The following is a 20,722-nucleotide window of genomic DNA, read 5'->3' on the forward strand; positions in this document are numbered from 1 at the left end:
AAAAGCAATACAATAGTAAGGTGATGGAAACGGTTACCGACAGAGCTGGCAAGAATTCTTGCTTAATAATAACCTACTTACTAACCCTTTGTTTGTATTCCACCAGAGACGCTCGGCTCCTGACCCCCTTACAGCCTTGGTTCAAACATAGACAAAAAAGACTGAATTCCAAAGGTAAGGTGAGGTGAGAGTGAATTCCCTTGACATCAAAGTTGCATGTGACTAAGTCTAATATCAAGGAGCCCCAGCAAAACTGCAATCAATGATACTCAGGGGAAAGTCTCTCCTGGTTGGTGATACACCTACTACTAAAGAAGTTGGTTATTATTTTTGGAGGTCCGTTTCCCTTTTCATTTTTTTTCCTTTCTAATCTAGGAGACAAACTAATAAAGATACTGAGAGACACTGAAACAAGTCAGATGCTGATGTTGACTGATGACACATTTTGTCTTCCAAAGGAGTTAATGCAGGAAAAAAATAATAATTAGAGACATACATGATGTACACAAGCTGGTCCATTATGTAGAGTTGAATTAAATAGTGACTTTGAAATTGGTGTTGCAGTAGTGCAACAAATTCTCATAGAAATAATTGATTTTATCTTAGGAAGTATTTGTCTTACTAAGGGTGTTGAAATAACCAGTACATTTAAAAGAAAATGAGTTGCTCCAAAAGAAATATCCTGTCTCATTCCTGACTCTGTTAGAACTGGATCTAAGGCTCATGAAATTAGACAAGGAAAATGAAAACTCCACGGAGAAAGGGAAATGAAGTCAAAATTTAGTAATGTTTCACTATATTTTTGAATACATAATCAAAATGATGAAGGTGAAGAGAATGAAGCTGACATGTTTAGCCCATGGTAAAAACAATGACTGCAGATGCTGGAAACCAGATTCTGGATTAGTGGTGCTGGAAGAGCATAGCAGTTCAGGCAGCATCCAAGGAGCTTCGAAGTCGACGTTTCGGGCAAAAGCTCTTCATCAGGAATAAAGGCAGTGAGCCTGGAGCGTGGAGAGATAAGCTAGAGGAGGGTGGGGGTGGGGAGAAAGTAGCATAGAGTACAATGAGTGAGTGGGGGAGGGGATGAAGGTGATAGGCCAGGGAGGAGAGGGTGGAGTGGATAGGTGGAAAAGGAGATAGGCAGGTAGGACAAGTCCGGACAAGTCATGGGGACAGTGCTGAGCTGCAAGTTTAGAACTAGGGTTAGGTGGGGGAAGGGGAAATGAGGAAACTGTTGAAGTCCACATTGATGCCCTGGGGTTGAAGTGTTCCGAGGCGGAAGATGAGGCGTTCTTCCTCCAGGCGTCTGGTGGTGAGGGAACGGTGGTGAAGGAGGCCCAGGACCTCCATGTCCTCGGCAGAGTGGGAGGGGGAGTTGAAATGTTGGGCCACGGAACGATGTGGTTGATTGGTGCGGGTGTCTCGGAAATGTTCCCTAAAGCGCTCTGCTAGGAGGCGCCCAGTCTCCCCAATGTAGAGGAGACCGCATCGGGAGCAACGGATACAATAAATGATATTAGTGGATGAGCAAGTAAAATTTTAATGGATGTGGAAGGCTCCTTTAGGGCCTTGGATGGAGGTGTGGACGCAGGTTTTACAGTTCCTGCGGTGGCAGGGGAAAGTGCCAGGATGGGAGGGTGGGTTGTAGGGGGGCATGGACCTGACCAGGTAGTCACGGAGGGAACGGTCTTTGCGGAAGGCGGAAAGGGGTGGGGAGGGAAATATATCCCTGGTGGTGGGGTCTGTTTGGAGGTGGCGGAAATGTCGGTGGATGATTTGGTTTATGCGAATGTTTAGCCCATGACTGGTGATTGACCACCTCAGTCACCAAATTGCAAAATTAAAAGTTGCAATCTCTCAAGCCAGTTGCACTCTGGACACTTTTTATCCCCCTTAATCAACCTGTTCAGAGATATTACTATATAGCTCTGGAGCAGGTGGGACTTGAACTCAGATCTCTTTGGTCAGGGGTAGGGACACTACCACTGCACCACAGAAGGACTCTAGGTTTTACTCTGGAATCTGACATCCAATATTATCATCAGCTGGGAATCCTAACTGAATTAACATTGGCTCTCCTCTAGTACTTCTCTAGTACTTCTCCAACTACCAGAGGCCTGCTCCATCTCAGTCTTCATATGTTAGCTGCATGTGCACCATGATGTGCCCTCACCAGGTTGTGTTTCCCGAGTATGATTATCTGCACTAGCGCTCGGTGCAGAGCAAGGACATGATGCAGACTCTGAGGCTTCATGTTCCTCCTTGGAGGTTAATGTGGGGCATGCAGCAACAGCCAATAGTGCACAGGTGCAATAGACAAACACAGGGAATTTGAGGGCCAGCTTCTATCTTTCAAGATCAACACAGAGAGTCAAATGTCCACATTGACAACACTGCATTATTTAGGGGTGGCACAGTGACTCAGTGGTTAGCACTGCTGCCTGTCAGTGCTAGGGACGTGGGTTCAATTTCAGCCTCGGGCAACTGTCTGTGTGGAGTTTGCATGTTCTTCCCATGTCTGTGTGGGTATCCTCTGGGTGCTCTGGTTTGCTCCCACAATCCAAAGATGTGCAGGTTAGGTAAATTGCCCATAGTATTCAGGGATGTGTGGGTTAGGTGCATTAGTCATGAGAAATGTAGAATAGTAGGGGAATGGGTCTGGTGGGTTAGTCTTCAGAGGGTCAGTGTGGACTTTTTGGGCCGAATATTTCCATACTAGGAATTCTATGATTGTGAGGTGTTACTTTTTTTTGCATTTTTCAACTTCCAACAGGTATTCAATCTTTGTGCCCCATTGCCTGAGAACCATCAAAATCCCAAATCATTAGTGTCTCATTCCTAACAACATACCCAATATTATAGACTCTGCTTAGCTCTCTTAATATATTTTCTATTCAACTGCAAGTAAATACTCATTCCAAACTTCAGACCACAAGGAACTCTTCTCCTGCCTCAATCTAAAGATTAGCAGCAACCCCAGCATCACCTCCTCTCTGGATGTGATGCTCTCGCAGCATCATACTCAGCAACTTGCTTTTCTCTGTGGCATTGTGAATTCGCTTCTGCAAATACGATGCAACACCACAATGATTTTGAATTTCCTGTACAATTATTCTTACACATGCATAGTATTCCTGATGAAGGGCTTTTGCCCGAAACGTCGATTTTACTGCTTCTCGGATGCTGCCTGAACTGCTGTGCTTTTCCAGCACCATTCTAATCTAGACTCTGGTTTCCAGGATCTGCAGTCATTGCTTTTACCTAGCCAAGAAGAACTATAAAAGCTAAACAATTTGTGTGATGATTCGAGCTTACTAAACAGTATGCCTTTAAAATTCCAACCCCCCACACCAAAACCCAAACCCAAACCCTGCACTTGCCAACACCCAACCATTTGCTTTGAGGCCATGGACAGTGGCTTTTGTGCAACATGCAAACACACTAAGAGAATAACCTGATGGAACCATCAACCGTATGGTGTTCTGAGAGGATTGTGCTGATAATCAAGCCTCTCTGCTCCACAAGTCACATCATTAATATAAATGCTTAAATTCAATCACCAATGTGGCCAATTAGTACTCCTATTCAGAATAAAAGAGACTTTAACCAGGCTTCTATAATAAAGTCAAAACAATCAGTTTATTACAAAATAAAACTTATTCTTAAAACAGATTGTAAGAGTATCCATGATATAATTTAATTGGAGAATAGTTAGGTGCAGCTCTGATTTTGAAAGCCAGATAAACAATTAATAGCTACAAATTAACAAATTTCAAAAACATGTTGCTATATAAATTATAAAATGTATAAGTATTATTTTTGTAAAAGAAATAATGTAACAGATTATGATTCCAAGCATATTCTAATCCATAAATTACTTCTTAAAGTGAAATATAACAGCTAAATTACATGCAACAAAGCTCCACAGACTCCAATAATACAAATACACAGATAGTTGGCTCTCCCTTCAGAGATTAATGTTTTTCAGAACAGTGAGGGATTCATATGTTCTTTGTAATATAGACATGTGGATCTTTTACAAAAGATTAATTGTGTTAAGGGATTCTCTAGTCCGAGCTACAGACTGATGTTTCTGTGGCCAGCAGCGAAAAATCAGAATGGTGCGTTGCTTCCCTGGTGCCAAGATCAAGGATTTCTCAGAGAGGGTGCAGAATGGCCTCAAGGGGGAAAGGGGGCAGCAAGAGGTCATTGTGCACATTGGAACCAAGGACATAGGAACCAACAACATAAGAAGGGAAAAGGTTGAGATTTTGAAGGGAGATCACAGAGAGTTAGGCAGGAATTTAAAAAGGAGATCCTCGAGCGTAGTAATATCTGGATTACTCCCAGTGCTACGAGCTAGTGAGGGCAGGAATAGGAGGATAGAGCAGGTGAATGCATGGCTGAGGAGCTGGTGTATGGGCGAAGGATTCACATTTTTGGATCATTGGAATCTCTTTTGGGGTTGAAGTGACCTGTACAAGAAGGACGGATTGCACCTAAATTGGAAGGGGACTAATATACTGGCAGGGAAATTTGCTAGAGCTGCTTGGGAGGATTTAAGCTAGTAAGGTTGGGTGGGGGTGGGCGGGGTGGAGGGGGGGAACTGAGGGAGCTGGTGAGGAAAGAAATCAATCTTAGACTGGTACAATTGAGAACAGAAGTGAGTCAAACAAACAAACAGTCAGGGCAGGCAGGGACAAGTAGGACTAATAAATTAAACTCCACTTATTTCAATGCAACCGGCCCATCAGGGAAGGCAGATGAACTCAGGGCATGGTTAGGGACATGGGACTGGGATATCATAGCAATTATAGAAACTTGGCTCAGGGATGGGCAGGACTGGCAGCTTAATGTTCCAGGATACAAATGCTACAGGAAGGATAGAAAGGGAAGCAAGAGAGGAGGGGGAGTGGCATTTTTGATAAAGGATAGCATTACAGCTGTACTGCGGGAGGATATTCCTGGAAATACATCCAGGGAAGCTATTTGGTTGGAACTGAGAAATAAGAAAGGGATGATTACCTCATTGGGATTGCATTATCGACCCCCTAATAGTCAGAGGAAGATCTCAGCTATCTGTAAGAATATTAGAGTGGTTCTAGTAGGGGATTTTAACTTTCCAAACGTAGACTGGGACTACCATCGTGTTAAGTGTGTACGAGAAAATTTTCTGATTCAGTATGTAGATGTACCTACTAGCAAAACATGACCTACTCTTGGGAAATAAGGCAGGGCAGGTGACTGAGGTGTCAGTGGGGGAGCACTTTGGGGCCAGCGACCATAATTCTATTAGATTTAAAATAGTGATGGAAAAGGATAGACAAGATCTAAAAGTTGAAGTTCTAAATTGGAGAAAGGCCAATTAGGCAAGAACTTCCAAAAGCTGATTGGGGCAGATGTTCACAGGTAAAGGGATAGCTGGAAAATGGGAAGCGTTCAGAAATGAAATAACAAGAATCCAGTGAAAGTAAATTCCTGTTAGGGTGAAAGGAAAGGCTGGTAGGTATAGGGAATGCTGGATGACTAAAGAAATTGAGGGTTTGGTTAAGAAAAAGAAGGAAGCATATGTCAGGTATAGACTGGATAGATCGAGTGAATCCTTAGAAGAATATAAAGGCAGTAGGAATATACTTAAGAGGGAAATCAGGAGGGCGAAGAGGGAACATGAGATAGCTTTGGCAAATAGAATTAAGGAGAATCCAAAGGGTTTTTGCAAATACATTAAGGACAAAAGAGTAACTAGGGAGAGAATAGGGCCCCTCAAAGATCAGCAAGGCAGCCTTTTGGAGCCACAGAAAATAGGGGAGATACTAAATGAGTATTTTGCATCAGTATTTACTGTGGAAAAGGATATGGAAGATATATACTGTAGGGAAATAGATGATGACACCTTGTAAAATGTCCATATTACAGAGGAGGAAGTGCTGGATGTCTTGAAATGCATAAAGGTGGATAAATCCCCAAGACCTGATCAGGTGTACCCTAGAACTCTGTGGGAAGCTCGAGAAGTGATTGCTGGGCCTTTTGCTGAAATATTTGTATCATCGAATATCAGAGGTGAGGTGCCGGAAGACTGGAGATTGGCTAACGTGGTGCCACTGTTTAAGAAGGGTGGTAAGGACAATCCAGGGAACGATAGACCAGTGAGCCTGATGTCGGTGGTGGGCAAGTTGTTGGAGGGAATCCTGAGGGACAAGATGTACATGTATTTGGAAAGGCAAGGACTGATTCGGGATAGTCAACATGGCTTTGTGCGTGGGAAATCATGTCTCACAAACTTGATTGAGTTTTTCGAAGAAGTAACAAAGAGAATTGATGAGGGCAGAGCAGTAATGTGATCTATATGGACTTCAGTAAGGTGTTCAACAAGGATCCCCATGGGAGACTGATTAGCAAGGTTAGATCTCATGGAATACAGGGAGAACTAGCCATTTGGATACAGAACTGGCTCAAAGGTAGAAGACAGAGGGTGGTGATGGAGGGTTGTTTTTGAGACTGAAGGCCTTTGACTAATGGAGTGCCACAAGGATCGGTACTGGGTCCTCTACCTTTTGTCATTTACATAAATGACTTGGATGCGAGCATAAGGAGGTACAGTTAGTAAGTTTGCAGATGACACCAAAATTGAAGGTATAGAAGGCATTTGGTATGCTTTCTTTTATTGGTCAGAGTATTGAGTACAGGAGTTGTGAGGTCATGTTGCGGCTGTACTGGACATTGGTTAGGCCACTGTTGGAATATTGCGTGCATTTCTGGTCTCCTTCCTATCGAAAGATGTTGTGAAACTTGAAAGAGTTCAGAAAAGATTTACAATGATGTTGCCAGGGTTGGAGGATTTCAGCTATAGGGAGAGGCTGATCAGGCTGGGGCTGTTTTCCCTGCAGCATTGGAGGCTGAGGGGTGACCTTATAGAGATTTAGAAAATTATGAGGGGCATGGATAGGATAAATAGACAAAGTCTTTTCCCTGGGGTCGGGGAGTCCAGAACTACAGGGCATAGGTTTAGGATGAGAGGGGAAAAATATAAAAGAGACCTAAGGGGCAACCTTTTCACACAGAGGGTGGTATGTGTATGGAATGAGCTGTCAGAAGAAGTGGTGAAGGCTGGTACAATTGCAAAATTTAAGAGACATCTGGATGAGTATATGAATAGGAAGGGTTTGGAGGAATATGGGCCAGGTGCTGGCAGGTGAAATTAGATTGGGTTGGGATGTCTGGTCGGCATGGACGGGTTGGACCGAAGGATCTGTTTCCATGCTGTACATCTCTATGACTCAAATGACTCTATAACTAGTGTTTGGTTTGATATTTCCTTCAAACTATACATTGCTACATCGTAGAACACTGAATTGTTACCAAAAACTAGATTCTCAGGTCCTAGTGAGGGCTGCAACTTACAAAACTCCAAATCAGCATTGCCACTGAGTAAAGCTTTATGTTTGCAATGTTATTAGCAAATTACAAGGGGGGAGTTTCACTTTGCCCATTAACAGTTAGTTAAGGACCTTGTTCTTCCTCTGCTGCCATGTTATGATGGATGGGGAAAGCTAGAGGATGTCCAGTATGCAGCTTCACAAACTCAGTTAAAAGGCAGGAAGGAGAAGAAGTAACCTCTTCTTGGTGGGGGGTGGGGGGGGGGGTCTCCAATACTCTTAAGGAGCATACTCCAAGATAATGAACCCCCCCCCCCCCCACTTTGTGCTTCCCTATTAGCACCTGAAACATGACCCCCTACCCTATTCATCTTTGGTCGGGTCTCTAATCACTTCATGATTTCCTCTAAGTCTAGTATCCATGTTATTCTTTTTTTTAGGAATCCTTGCAGTGCAGGTAGTGACTATTACTCTGATTTATCACAACTGTGACTATTCAGCTACAAGCCAATTAGGTTTGGTATAAAGAATATACTATCTAGAGAAGTCATAGATTTGGCAATTTCAGGATTTCCTCATTAATCTGTGAGAAAGCAAGTTCCTACTGTAGCTGTTAGTAATGACAATGAACATTGATAGTTTTGTTACATTACCACTGCAACCTCCAGCCCAATAGCACCCAATTGTTAGTCAGTCAGAGAAATAAAAAGTTAACTCCACAGATGGATGCCGCATTGCTGTTGTGAACAACCTTGCTATTCATTTCTCTTCAACCACTTGGGAAAATTTTACCTGGCAACTCTGCCTTGGTGCATTCCATATGACATCCTGCCACAAACTGACTGGCCCCCACCTTGCCATTGGACCATCATTTATTGTGAATGTGGTAAATTTGCAAACTAACTTTATATTAACCTTAAAATTAGCTTAATGAAATTTAACAATAAAATAAATAGCCGACTCATTAATTTATGAGAAATGGTAGATTAGTCAGAAAATAATTAATGTATGCAACAGAGTCGAACTGAAAATGTCTCTAAAATGCAACAAAATCTGAGGGGCTTATATCCTTTTAAGATGTCTATTTGGACAGACCAGATTCCAAAATCTTTGGCTTGTGCATTTCATACATCTGGGAGTTCAACCCTGCATGAAATTGCAAATTTCAGCAAAGGACTTGATTTCAGTGCAATATTTCAAGCATGCCCCAGGCACCTTCCTCAGGAATACACTACTAATTATGTGCCTTCAGCGTTCAGTGATTTCCCTCAAAGGTGTATATATAGAGAGAGGGAGAGAGAGGGAGGGAGAGATATATCCAATTAAGTTACAAATACCGTTGATCTTCCATAATATAGATTAGTAATCAAAACTTCTTGAGGGGATGGCTTAAAGGGATGTACCTTAGCTGTTTTGAATCTGTTGGTCAATTGTTGCTTGCTTCCTGATGTTCTAATGGCACAATGGTAGTATTCCTATCCTGGAGTTATGAGACCCAGGTACAAGTCCTACTTACAGGTTGATTAGAGAATATCTTGCTCCAGTGACAGAAACAGCACATGAATGTTACTGAAAAATCTTTTCTTGCTTCTTGGGGCTCTTGTGACGCAGTACTCATGGCCCTGCTGATGGACTAATCATCCCAGGTTTAAGTCCTACCTGCTCTACAGGTATGTAATAACATCTCTGAACAGGCTGATTAGAAAATATCTTTCTTGCTTGCCTCCTGAGAGGCTCTTGCAGTGCAGTGGTAGCATCCCTAGCTCTGAACTAGGAGGTCCCAGTTCAAGTTCCACATGTTCTAGGAGTGCGTAATAAATTCACTGAAGAAGCTGATTAGAAAAGTATGAGCTCTCTGGGTTGGAATTATGTAGCAATCTTGTTCTATTTAGCTCAATTTAAAGAGAGGCTGCTCTCTGTGTCAGGTACCTCTTTTGTATGACGGCAGGTTTTGGACAACTGTGACCACTCAAGGACATTTCCAAATGACTTTCAACAGTCAAAAGCTCTGTCTCTTGAAACTGCTGCAAAGTCTTCTGTGTAGTGGTTCATTAGGTTGTATATGGACAGAGCTCTCTGATCTTATGCTGTGACATCAATAGTCATGTGTAAACATCTTCTGCTGAAGTGATGTATGCCAGAGTATGGAAGACCTAACCCTATTCTATGCAGTAAATAGGAAACGTGGTAATATTTCATTACTCAATTATGCTGGAATTCAATCTCGATAAATGTGGGGTGATGCACCTGAGCAGGTCAAAGAAGGCAAGGGAATACATGATGAATTGTAGAATCCTGGGAAGCACCAAGGATTAGAAGAAACTTGGGCATGCATGTCCCGTAATCCCTTAAGGTAGTGGGATAAGTGGAAAAAGTGGTTGAGAGGCATTTGGTCAGGGATACTTGTCTCTATTAACTGTGGCATAGAGTTTAAGAGCAAACAAGTTATGCTTGAACTGTACAAACACTGAATAGGCCACATCTGGAATATTGAGTGCAGTTCTGGAATTCACATTATGTGAAGGATGTGACTGGATTGGAAAAAGTGCAGAGGTTATTGCCTGGACTGTAGGATTTTAGATACAAAGATTTTGGACCGTACAAGGTTGTTTTCCTTGAAGCAGAGAAAACTGAGGGGGCATGGATTGAAATGTATAAAGTTATGAAGGGCATAGATAGGGTAGACAGAAAGAAACATTTCCCCCAGATGGAAGGATCAATGACCAGGGCATAGATTTAAGGTAAGGTGCAGAAGGTTTAGAGGAAATAGGAGGAGAACCTTTATCTCCCTATTGGTGGTGGAAAGCTGGAGCTTACTGCTTGTAAGACAGAAAGCTCATAATATTTAAGAAGTATTTAGATGTCTGCTCGTGATGCCAAAGCATACAAGGCTATGGGCCAAGTGCTGGAAAATGGGATTAGAAAATTTAGATAATGTCTTTGACTGGCATAGACTCAAAAGATTGAAGAGCCATTTTCTATGCTATAGACCTCTATGACTCTAAGTATATTGATAGATCCAAAGTATAACTTCCATGTCTGTACTTTGCTTTATTAAGAAGTATAATGATCAGAAAGAACACAGCCTAGAAATTCACTTGGCCAGTTAGTCTATGGAGGAGGGTTGATTTGAGTAGCGTTTTTGCAGAATCCCGGATGCATCCCTATGGGAATTTCCTGTGGAATTGAAAATTCTATTGGACAATCTCACACATCTGGAACTCTTTCAAAAGCTCTTTAAAGTCAGAGAATTCAGAGGATTCTGATGCATTTCAAGTTGAGTTATCCAGGTCAAGTTATTGTATTAAAACCTATTCTAATTCCTGGTTAAATGTCAGATTGAACTGGAGCCTCACTGCTGACTGACAACAGACCCTGTAATTTCATCAAAGCTGCATGCAGAAGCTTATGGAAGTGAGAGTCATGAATCTGCATATCGATCAACATATGTAGTTTCCCAGTGGCCTCACAGCCTGGAGGAAACATGTCAACCTGTTCTACTAATCCCAGGAAGTGACTTTGCTCTACCACTCTGTACCAATCTAGCCATGTAGTTTACTTCATTTAAAGAAGATAATGGCAACATCTCTTACAAAGTAGTGAGCTAGCATTCCTATGTAACAACAGTAACTGAATAAGTTAAACACCATTCTGTTAAAACTGATTTGTGCCTGCTTTTATGCACAGTTGTTTTGGCACTTGTGATAGATTTCTTGCACCCAGCACAAATATGAAATTACAAATTGATGAGATTAGTTAACTTCCTTATCAAATGTTGACTATAATGTTGGAATTTGCAGGAAAATTGGCTGTTTTCCCCCTCACCCTCCGCTTTTAAATGTGCTTCAATGAAAGAACCACAACAAGTAATTTTTGAAAACATTTAACTGTTCATAGCACCATCCCATGCATCTTTTAGGATGCGCTTTGGGGTTTTGGTAGCATCAGAATGGAGAAATAAACAAAACAGAGAATTGAAAATATAAAGGTTTTAGGTATAGTTGGAATATTTCTTATTTAATTTGGATTTGCAGTGTTTTGTTTCTTCAAATGTCATCACTTCAGTCAATTGGCAAGTAAAGTGGACACTAGAAGTCCTAATAAAGCTTATGTTGCATAGTGTCAGAATTACAGGATGTCTATTTTAACACTTGTAAACAGAGATAATAAACACTATAGACTGTGTATTAATAGGAGTGGGTCATTCACTTAGGTTTGGCTGTTAAATCAGCACTAAAGAATTTGGGAAAGGGCTGATGAGTGGTGTAGAGGAAATGAATGGCTGAGAAGTAAGTGTTCCAATAGAATGAAGCAATCAAAATTCTGATTAGGTCAAACAGGTTGGTGTGCATTTTAGTTTTGTTTTAACTGCTCTAACATATTTATGAACCTTTCAAAAGCATTTACTTGAAATTGAAGCCACAATATGAGTACAATAGATGTAAAATGGAAACTGATTATTTTTGATACATAATTAGCATAATTACATTGGAAATGCTTCTCTCTTGGCACATAGCTATTATAATTAATTTTCTTACATGGAGCCTTAGTCAGCCTTGGCTCAGTGGCAGCATTTTCATGCTGACTCAGAAGGTCCTGGATTCAAGCCCTACTCCAGAAACTTGAGAAAATAATCCAGGCTGACATTTCACTGCACGACTTGCTTGATTCTATTTTAACTGTTCAATCTGATTGTGCCTTGCTCCCATGTTGCTGCATTATCCTGCATGCTAATCATTAAATTGCAGCTTGGCAATCCCCGGCTCCCTTTCCTCAATCCTTATTATACACTCAATGGAGTTTCAGCCCCAACAGTAGTCCATCTCAGCCTAAAACTGCCAGAGTCTCTGACCAAATTTTACTGCAAGCTTCAGGATCCCAGAATGGAACCATAAATCAAATCCCAAGCCCACACTTGTGGAATCAACTCAGTGCTTTTAACACATTTTCTAATTGGTCCTCTGTGACTGATCATCCAATTAAAGACAATGAGCAGCTCCAAAAGCTACCGGCCCAATCATTGAGATAACAGTTGTGAAGCCTCAGCAGGGCCACCAGTAGAGATGGGCATTAATGAAACAGGCAGGAGATCTCAGAGGTACCTTAGCATGAAGGTTCCCTTGCACAGGCAGTAGCCCTGCAGGATGAAGGAGAAACTCTTGGGTCTGCTAGTGTTGCCTTTTATGTGCAAGGTTCCCTTTTTTTGGGCCATGGAGTCAATATTTCTGACCTCCTGCAGGGAGGCCTGTTGCAAGAAACAAGTGGCCTTCTCACAAGGTGGGGGCTGGGGGGTACAGTGAGGAGTGGGGGACATACTATCAGCAAATGCTGGAGTCCCCAAAAAGCCTTCAGTAATGCAAATTGTGATTATATAAATGTAATTGGACCTTTAATTATAAGTCAGCTGCCACCTCCATGGAGTGGGCAAACAATGTGTCTCACAGTTCAACCTTTGCTTATCAATGGGAAACTGCTCCAGCAGTGGGATACAGAAGAGCTGTGTTATTAGCACAATTTTTGCCACCCAGGTCTGGTAAAATGAAGACCTAAGCATCCAAAAGTGCACTAAAAATTGCCCAAAGTGTTTTGGTGCAGTAGGTGCTAAATTTATGCATTATTAGTTGTTGGGCTGGAGGGTTATTCTATATCTCATGTCCCCAGCCTCTAGTAATATGTTGGAAAGTACACTGAGTGTGAAAAACACTGGCTGATTAAGATTAAGAAGCACTGCACTCAGTGCTTTTTTTTCCTCCTGTGTGGTATCCCTCAGCTTGTAATAAGGATACTCTTTGTAGCTGTACCTTTTTGTGTTCAGCATCAAAAACAAAATAGCTTAAGTACATTGTTATGACACAAAAATGGCACAGCTTTAAGGGCAGCCAGCACCCTTTTAATATTATTTCTCAGCTCTGTGATATATGCAGCATGTCATGCACCGAGTTATGGGAACACCACAAAAATAGTTGAGTGAGCTAACTTTCCGTTATCAGGCAAGGTCAGCTAACTGAGACTCTGAAGCCAGCAATATTCATAGGTTGGAATTCAGCCATCATTCAAAGTAATCTGAGGTCCACACTGAACAACCCTTATAATAAAGTCAGCAAACATCTCATTGAAATCAAGTAAATGATAAAGAATTGAAATTTGACTTAATTCCCATATAAAAGGGTTAAAAGTTGGCATTCAAATGCTACTTTTGGGGAAACAGCAAGGAGGACAGTAGACATAGGACAGTAGCTTTAGAGGCAATGTGCTTTCCTAGGTTACCGTTCATGTGGTGAAGAAGAAAAATTTATGAATTCTCAATGTTTCACCAGGAAAAATGTCAACTGGAGGCGAATCACAAAGCCAGAGTGAGAAAATTTGAGGTTACATTATCGAGCCCCTCAAGCTCCAAATGGATGATTTAGCAGGAATATTAACAGATACTGGAAGCAGATTGCTTGCTTACCTTATTAGCAAATCCCATGTATTTGTAGATACATGGAAGTAAAGTAGTCAAATGCATTTATAAATGGAGCAAAAACAGATTGAGGACCGCAGCCTCTTATAAATATGACTGACTTCATAACCTAGTGATAATATCACTAGAATATTGTGAAAGATACTGTTTACCGAACAACTAGTTAAAGCTTAATCTTATTTTCCCTTGCTAAGTCAGAGTGGCATGGGTTTTTTTGAAGGATTTATTGCTGTGAGGCCTGGCATGTTCTCTCACTGTATCTTACCAAACTTGCTACTTTAATTAATTATCCAACAACTATGGTATTTCTAAATCCAATTTTAGCTCATCTCACCATGGGCCATTCCCAGAACAACTTCCCACTCATCAGCTATCCACCAAAGGGAACAGCATTCCTTATGTCTGTGCCCAACTTTGAAAGGCATCTGTGCACCAGGATAAGATCTGGCTGTTCACCATTGTGATTCTTCATAATGTATTGGCACAGCAGCCATAAAACCACAGTGTTCACGGCATGTGACAACCATGGCTGACACTCCTCCACATGTTCAATCCTATTCTTTCACTGTTCAACCTCTATATCACATTTTATCTGTCTGTAGCTACATCCTGTCTGAACACCCTCTAAGTCAGCATTACCCTGTACACCCACAACTTGTCATTATCCAGTATTGGAACATTATATACAGGCAAACAATTGGACAAATACAAACATGAGTTTTTATTTACAGAAAGTAAAAAGAAACACAGACAAAACCAATAGAAGCTAAAGTTCACCTTGACAATGCAAACCAGATTTCCACAGTGTGGTGAAAAGCTATTTTGTGTCAACAATATTCTGCTGCACTCAGCCCTTGTCTATTGGAAGCAGGTTTCAATGAGGATTTGTCTGGTCTGTATTGTCTACTTCAGCTGAGCTCTGTTGCAGACCATAACAACAACTGTTCCCGCTCTCCCCAGTTTCTCAGCATCCAGACTCAATGAATGCTCCAAATATGCAGAGCTCAACATACCAGGACAATGAGTACACTCCTATCTGAACTATAATGGAGGGCTCTCCAAAGATGGGTCCAAGCAGCAGAATTGCATCTTAAGCAGAAAAAAAAATAGAGATTGCTGGAAAAGCTCAGCAGGTCTGGCAGCATCTGTGGAGAGAAACCAGAGTCAACATTTCATGTCGAGTGACCCTTCCTCAGAAATTTTGATGAATTGTGATATGCCCTGTCAGTGCCATGGATGTACAATCCCCTGCACCTGGAAAGTCCAGCTAAGTTCCTAGTCCAGGCTGTAGCACTGAACCAGTGTGATCTTCCACAGATGGCAACAGTCCTGATGTATATGTGAGTGCATGACTGAGAGATCCCTCACAGAACACATGTCACTCTCTGGAAGGAGCCAGCAGCATAGGAGGGCTGAGTTGCAGTCTCCTTCACAGCCACCAAGACAGGATGGTGTCCCACTCTTGCAGCCCTCAGGTTCTGCAGCAGCATCCAGCATGATTACATCACACTGTCCCAGGTCAGACGGATCCAGTGTTGGAACTGCGCCACAGGAGCTGGAGCCAATAGACTCTGGGCCTCTGCATTCTGAGGGGTCCTGCAGCAGTGACTTCTCCCTGAGCTGTGTGCTCCATGTTCCCCGCTCTTGCCTGCTGCTGCCCCTGGGCTTGATATTGGCCCTGGTCCTCCTGTATCTTCACCTTTTTTGGTAGACAGCCTCAGTGACCAATATGGCACCAGCAGCAGGTCTCAGGATTCTTTGTTGAAAGGACCTAAAATGGGAACAGGGGGGACAAAAGGCTCTCTTAGATCTCAAAATAGTCATTGGTGCTATACTCTGCAGATAAGGGCTAAGCACACTTCAGCACATGGTGAGACTGGCTATAACCTGATAACAAGGGACATTATCCATCCATATTCAAGCTCAGCCTGTGCACCCATTTGGTGAAGGTGCTATGCTCACGACTCAATGTCATCACAAAGGGAGTGTCTGCAGCACTCAAATACCCTTCCCACCAGACCAACATCAAACACTCAAATTTTTGCTGTGTTCATTACAGACTGCTGTAACATGATAGGTGAGGAGGTCAGTTTGATGTCTCACGGAGATTGATTGAATGTTGAAAGAATCAGTCATCACTTTGTAACATCATTGCTGCTACTTCCCACATTATTGAGATGGCCAAGTAATTTGCATCCACCAATGGTATGTTGAAAATTGCGTTTGACCAACATCTGACTCCTAAACACCCTCACTCTGCATGCTTGACAAATGGGCAATGAAATGATTAAATGTGGTTGTGCTTTGCAAATGGCTGCTTTGTGTGTTTGTTTTCACTGTGTAATAACATCCAGCAGATGTAAATTCCCGCTTTTACCCATCAGGTTGATAAATTCCACCCAGCCTAGGTGTTTTCCAGCTATTTTCTTGAAGCACTTCACAGTTAAACAGTGGCCAATTCATCAACGATAATTTCACCAGTTTCCTCATCCCAGCTCCAACCCATCAACTCGGCACAGCCCTCTTGAACTGTCCCACCTGTCCATCTTCCTTCCCACCTCTCCGCTCCACCGTCCCCTCCGACCTATCACCATCACTCCCCACCTGCATCTACCTATCACCTTCCCAGTTACCTTTGCCCCAGCCCCACCCCCACCCTCCTATTTATCTCTCACCAACCCCCCCCAAACATTCCTGATGATGGGTTCATGCCCGAAAGGTAGGTTCTCCTGTTCCTTGGATGCTCCCTGACCTGCTGCGCTTTTCGAATGCCACACTTTTTGATTCTGATCCGCAGTCCTCACTTTCTCCAAATTGTGGCAGACAACACAGGGAACACCGTCAGCACTAGGCCCTGCCTTGTGGTGTTGCCAGTGACTCCCCAAAGAAGCCTCCATGTACCCCAACAACACCTCTCACCTCGATATGGAAACCAACCATATAAAACTTCACCTACAACTGTCATCCTTGCCCCTGAATTCTGGTGTTACATCTTAATGAAACCCACGCTGGTCCTTTTTGCTCTTCCTCTGTGGTAGTGATCACTAACACTAACCTCCCCTTCCCACTGCCCCCTGTAACCTAGCATGCCTTCTGAAACTTTTTCTATATATCTCCTAATCATCTTAAATTTCATTCCCATCACCGTTCTTTTCCTTAGTTTTACATATGTCCCTGCATTCCCCTCTAGCCTCAAGTCTCCAACCTTTCACGCAGTGGTCACCTCCGCTGCCCCAACAGCATCCCCTACCTCTGAACCCTCCTGACTGAATGACAGACTCACAGCATTGTTTTTCCCTCTGACCAACTTAATCAAACAGCTCCTACATATGACTGACTAGACCACTGACCACAATGTTTGTAACTCTCTGATTGATAATACACAATTCCCCTGAATGCTGGTGCTCGCCCTACAAGATTGATTGCTGAACATTCCCTAAACTGGGATAGTTCCCCAGAACTTGTATGCCCCAAGTAAATGAACAGCTGGGCAAAGTCCCTGGAATGTGTTGCGAACTTTGCATGTAACTGATAATACCAAGTAACCCTGACCGACTGCAAAGTCCATCCCATCACTCCCATCTTGGCTGGACTGAGGACTAGCCCCCATCTTGTTTCTGACATTTGGTTGAATGCTCAAGCATTATGTTTGTTATGCAGGTAGCTGGCACAGGTTGTAGGTGTTGACTTGATATGTTGTTCACCAACAAATACTTCCCTGGATGGACTCCTGCTGACATGCATGACATGCAGCCTGTCTGTGTGTCTGCACAAAAGAGCAAGTAGTACCGAGAGCCTTTGGTTCCAGCTGAAGTGCCCATATGCTAAAAAACATGAATGCTGCGAGCAAGCAAGGAGCTGCTAAGTCAGCGAGCACTAACAGAGCAAGCAAGCAGTCCTGAATTGCAACCTGGTCCTATCTGTGAGTGGAAAGCCTGTTCATGAACACAATGAGCTGCAGCTTTTCTAAGATAGTTGCTAATGCATTTTCTATTTCATGTCTGTTCTTCATGAGAGGTCTGCAATTATATCAGAGAGAAGCCATGATGGATTGGTAGATGCTGATACCGATGTTTGTGGACATACAGTAGCGCATACAGTCAGTGCCTATGGGTCATATCCTGAGATGTTGTTTGGTCATATGGATCATTGCATGGAACAAACAACAAGTTCAGTCCACCAGGTCAGCTAGTTTCCATATCAAGGTGTCCTGATGTCAAGCTCATTTGAAAGCTTGCATTCAAGCAGGACTTATACTTAATGGTAAGGTCTTGGGGAGTGTTACAGAATAAAGAGACTTGAAGTGCAGGTTCATAGTTCCTTGAATGTAGAGTAGCAGATAGATAGGATAGCGAAGAAGGCATTTGGTATGCTTTCCTTTATTGGTCAGAGTATTGAGTACAGGAGTTGGGAGGTCATGTTGCGGCTGTACAGGACATCGGTTAGGCATTTTTGGAATATTGCGTGCAATTCTGGTCTCCGTCCTATCAGAAGGATGTTGTGAAATAGGAAAGGGTTCAGAAAAGATTTATAAGGATGTTGCCAGGGTTGGAGGATTTGAGCTATAGGGAGATACTGAATAGGCTGGGGCTATTTTCCCTGGAGTGTTGGAGGCTGAGGGGTGACCTTATAGAGGTTTACAAAATCATGAGGGAAATGGATAGGATAAATAGACAAGGTCTTTTCTCTGGGGTCGGGGAGTCCAGAACTAGAGGGTACAGCTTTAGGGTGAGAGAGAAAAGATATAAAAGGGACCTAAGGGGCAACCTTTTCACAGAGAGCGTGGTGCTTGCATGGAATGAGCTGCCAGAGAAAGTGGTGGAGGCTGGTACAATTACAACATTTAAAAGGCATCTGGATGGGTATATGAATAGGAAGGATTTAGAGGGATATGGGCCAAGTGCTGGCAAATGGGACTAGATTTATTTAAGATATCTGGTCAGCACAGACAGGTTGACCAAAGGGTCTGTTTCCATGCTATACATCTTTGTGATTCTATGACTCTATGGTGAGAGAGAATGTTGATTATTAATGAGGTGAGTTATCAATGAGAAGTTTCAAATTCAGTAACCTCTATTAATTGGCAACTTTCTCTGTCTTGGAATAAACTTGCCACACAGTTTGTGAAAAGCAGAATTGGTCAATCAAGATACTTTTGACATTTAGATGAGCTTTGCCAGACTTCTCAACTGATTCTGCTAGACATCTTGTCATAGCCCACATTGCTCAGACTGCTTTAAGATTCTGTGTTTACTTTCCATTCCATTACTACTTCAGAACATTTATAAAACTATGTTTTTCCTGTAGTGTCCCATTCTGTCCAATTGAGCCAATTCTGAATAGGGTGACTAAGGACTCTAAGCGCAGCATAAACAATTTTCCATTTACTTTTTCATCTCAATGAAATGCATATCTGTCGGTTTGAATTTAATTAACTGTGTAAAAGTACTAGCCATTTGCATTTAATGACTACTTCTTACAAAAAAAAAATTACAATATGTTACAATTAGAAGGAAATGCACCAAGCAGTGAAGGAAGATCTTGGAGGCAGATATTGGGGAACAAAGGTGTGTCTGTAAAGAAGCTTTTTAGATCTTTGAAGCAGAAAATAAAGCAGCAAGGTGAAGTGTTAAGGAGGAAATTCAAGTTAGCAAGTGCAGTAAGATCAGGTCTGCACTTGGATAATTGAACATTAATAGGTTTTATTGTGGATTTTTTATTTATTTTGCTCTATGGCCTACTTCTCAAGCTTGTCCCTAGTCTGTGGCCTTTCCTATGCTTCCCTTGACTGGCCAATTAGCCCCAGTTCTCTGCTACGCTGTAGGCCTTTCCTGTGCACTTACTGTGACCTGAATAAATCTGCAGCTTCTCTTGCTTAGTTTGATGTGGGGTTTTCCCCTGAGAATTATTTACTTGCTTCCTGGTTAATGTCTTCACACCTTCATGGTGAGGAATTTCTCCAGCGAGTTTGTTTACTTATGTTTCTTTTTTCTGACGTTTTATTCTTTCACAGGATGTGGGCATTGCTAGATAGGTCAGAGTTTCCTATCAAAACTTAGTTAACCTTCAAAAGGTGGTGTTGAGCTGCCTTTTTGAACCGCTTGAACTCTTTGATGTAGGAACATTCACAGTGCTGTTAGGGAGGGAGTTTGACTAGAGACTGTGAAGGAATGGCAACATATTTCAAAGTCATGATTGTAAGTGGTTTGGAGGGATACTTGCAGATGGCGGAGTTCCCATGTATTTGCTGTCCTTATCCTTGTTAGATGCTAGTGGATGTTAGTTTTGAGGGGCTGTCTTCAGAGTCTTAGTTAAGTTCTGAAATGTACTGTATAGCTAGTATACACTGCTGCAACTAAGCATTGGTGTGGAAGGATTCAACGTTTGTGGATGTGATGCCAATCAAGCGGGCTCCTTTGTCATGTATGGTGTTAAGCTTCTTGAATGTTGTTGACTCATCCAGCAAGTGAGGAGTATACCATTACACTCCTGACTTGTGCCTTGTTGATAGTGGACAGACTTTGGTGAATCGAGAGATGATTTATTGTGGGATTCTTTATCCAGTGACCTGCTGTTGCAGCCACAGTATTTATATGACTGGTCCAGTTAAATTTCTGGTCATTGGTAGCCTAAGGATGTGGATAATGTGGGATTCAGCAATGGGGTAATGTCATCAAATGTCAAGGAGCAATGGTTAGATTCACTCTTGTTGGAGATGATCATTGCCTGCCACTTTTACAGCACAAACTATACTTACCACTCATCAAACCAAACCCAGATATGTCCAAGTTTGTTGTGTTTAGACATGAACTTCATCAGCATCTGAGGAATCATGAAGGTGCTGGTTGTGCAATCATCAGCAAATGTCCCCAGTTCTTAC

General features: G+C 42.3%; 1 long non-coding RNA gene across 1 annotated transcript in view; it reads left to right on the forward strand.

Moving 5' to 3' along the window:
• LOC122555870 (uncharacterized) overlaps window positions 1–20,722 on the forward strand; it is a 36,581-nt gene that overhangs the window by 8,755 nt on the left and 7,104 nt on the right. The window contains exon 2 of the long non-coding RNA XR_006313380.2: window positions 107–174. This is a non-coding gene — a long non-coding RNA (uncharacterized LOC122555870). The remainder of the gene's footprint in view (window positions 1–106; window positions 175–20,722) is intronic.

This window comes from Chiloscyllium plagiosum, unplaced genomic scaffold (genome assembly GCF_037043375.1).
Source record: "Chiloscyllium plagiosum isolate Xiang-an unplaced genomic scaffold, Cpla_swu_hap1 HiC_scaffold_13, whole genome shotgun sequence".
In the NCBI taxonomy this organism is placed as follows: Eukaryota; Metazoa; Chordata; class Chondrichthyes; order Orectolobiformes; family Hemiscylliidae; genus Chiloscyllium; species Chiloscyllium plagiosum.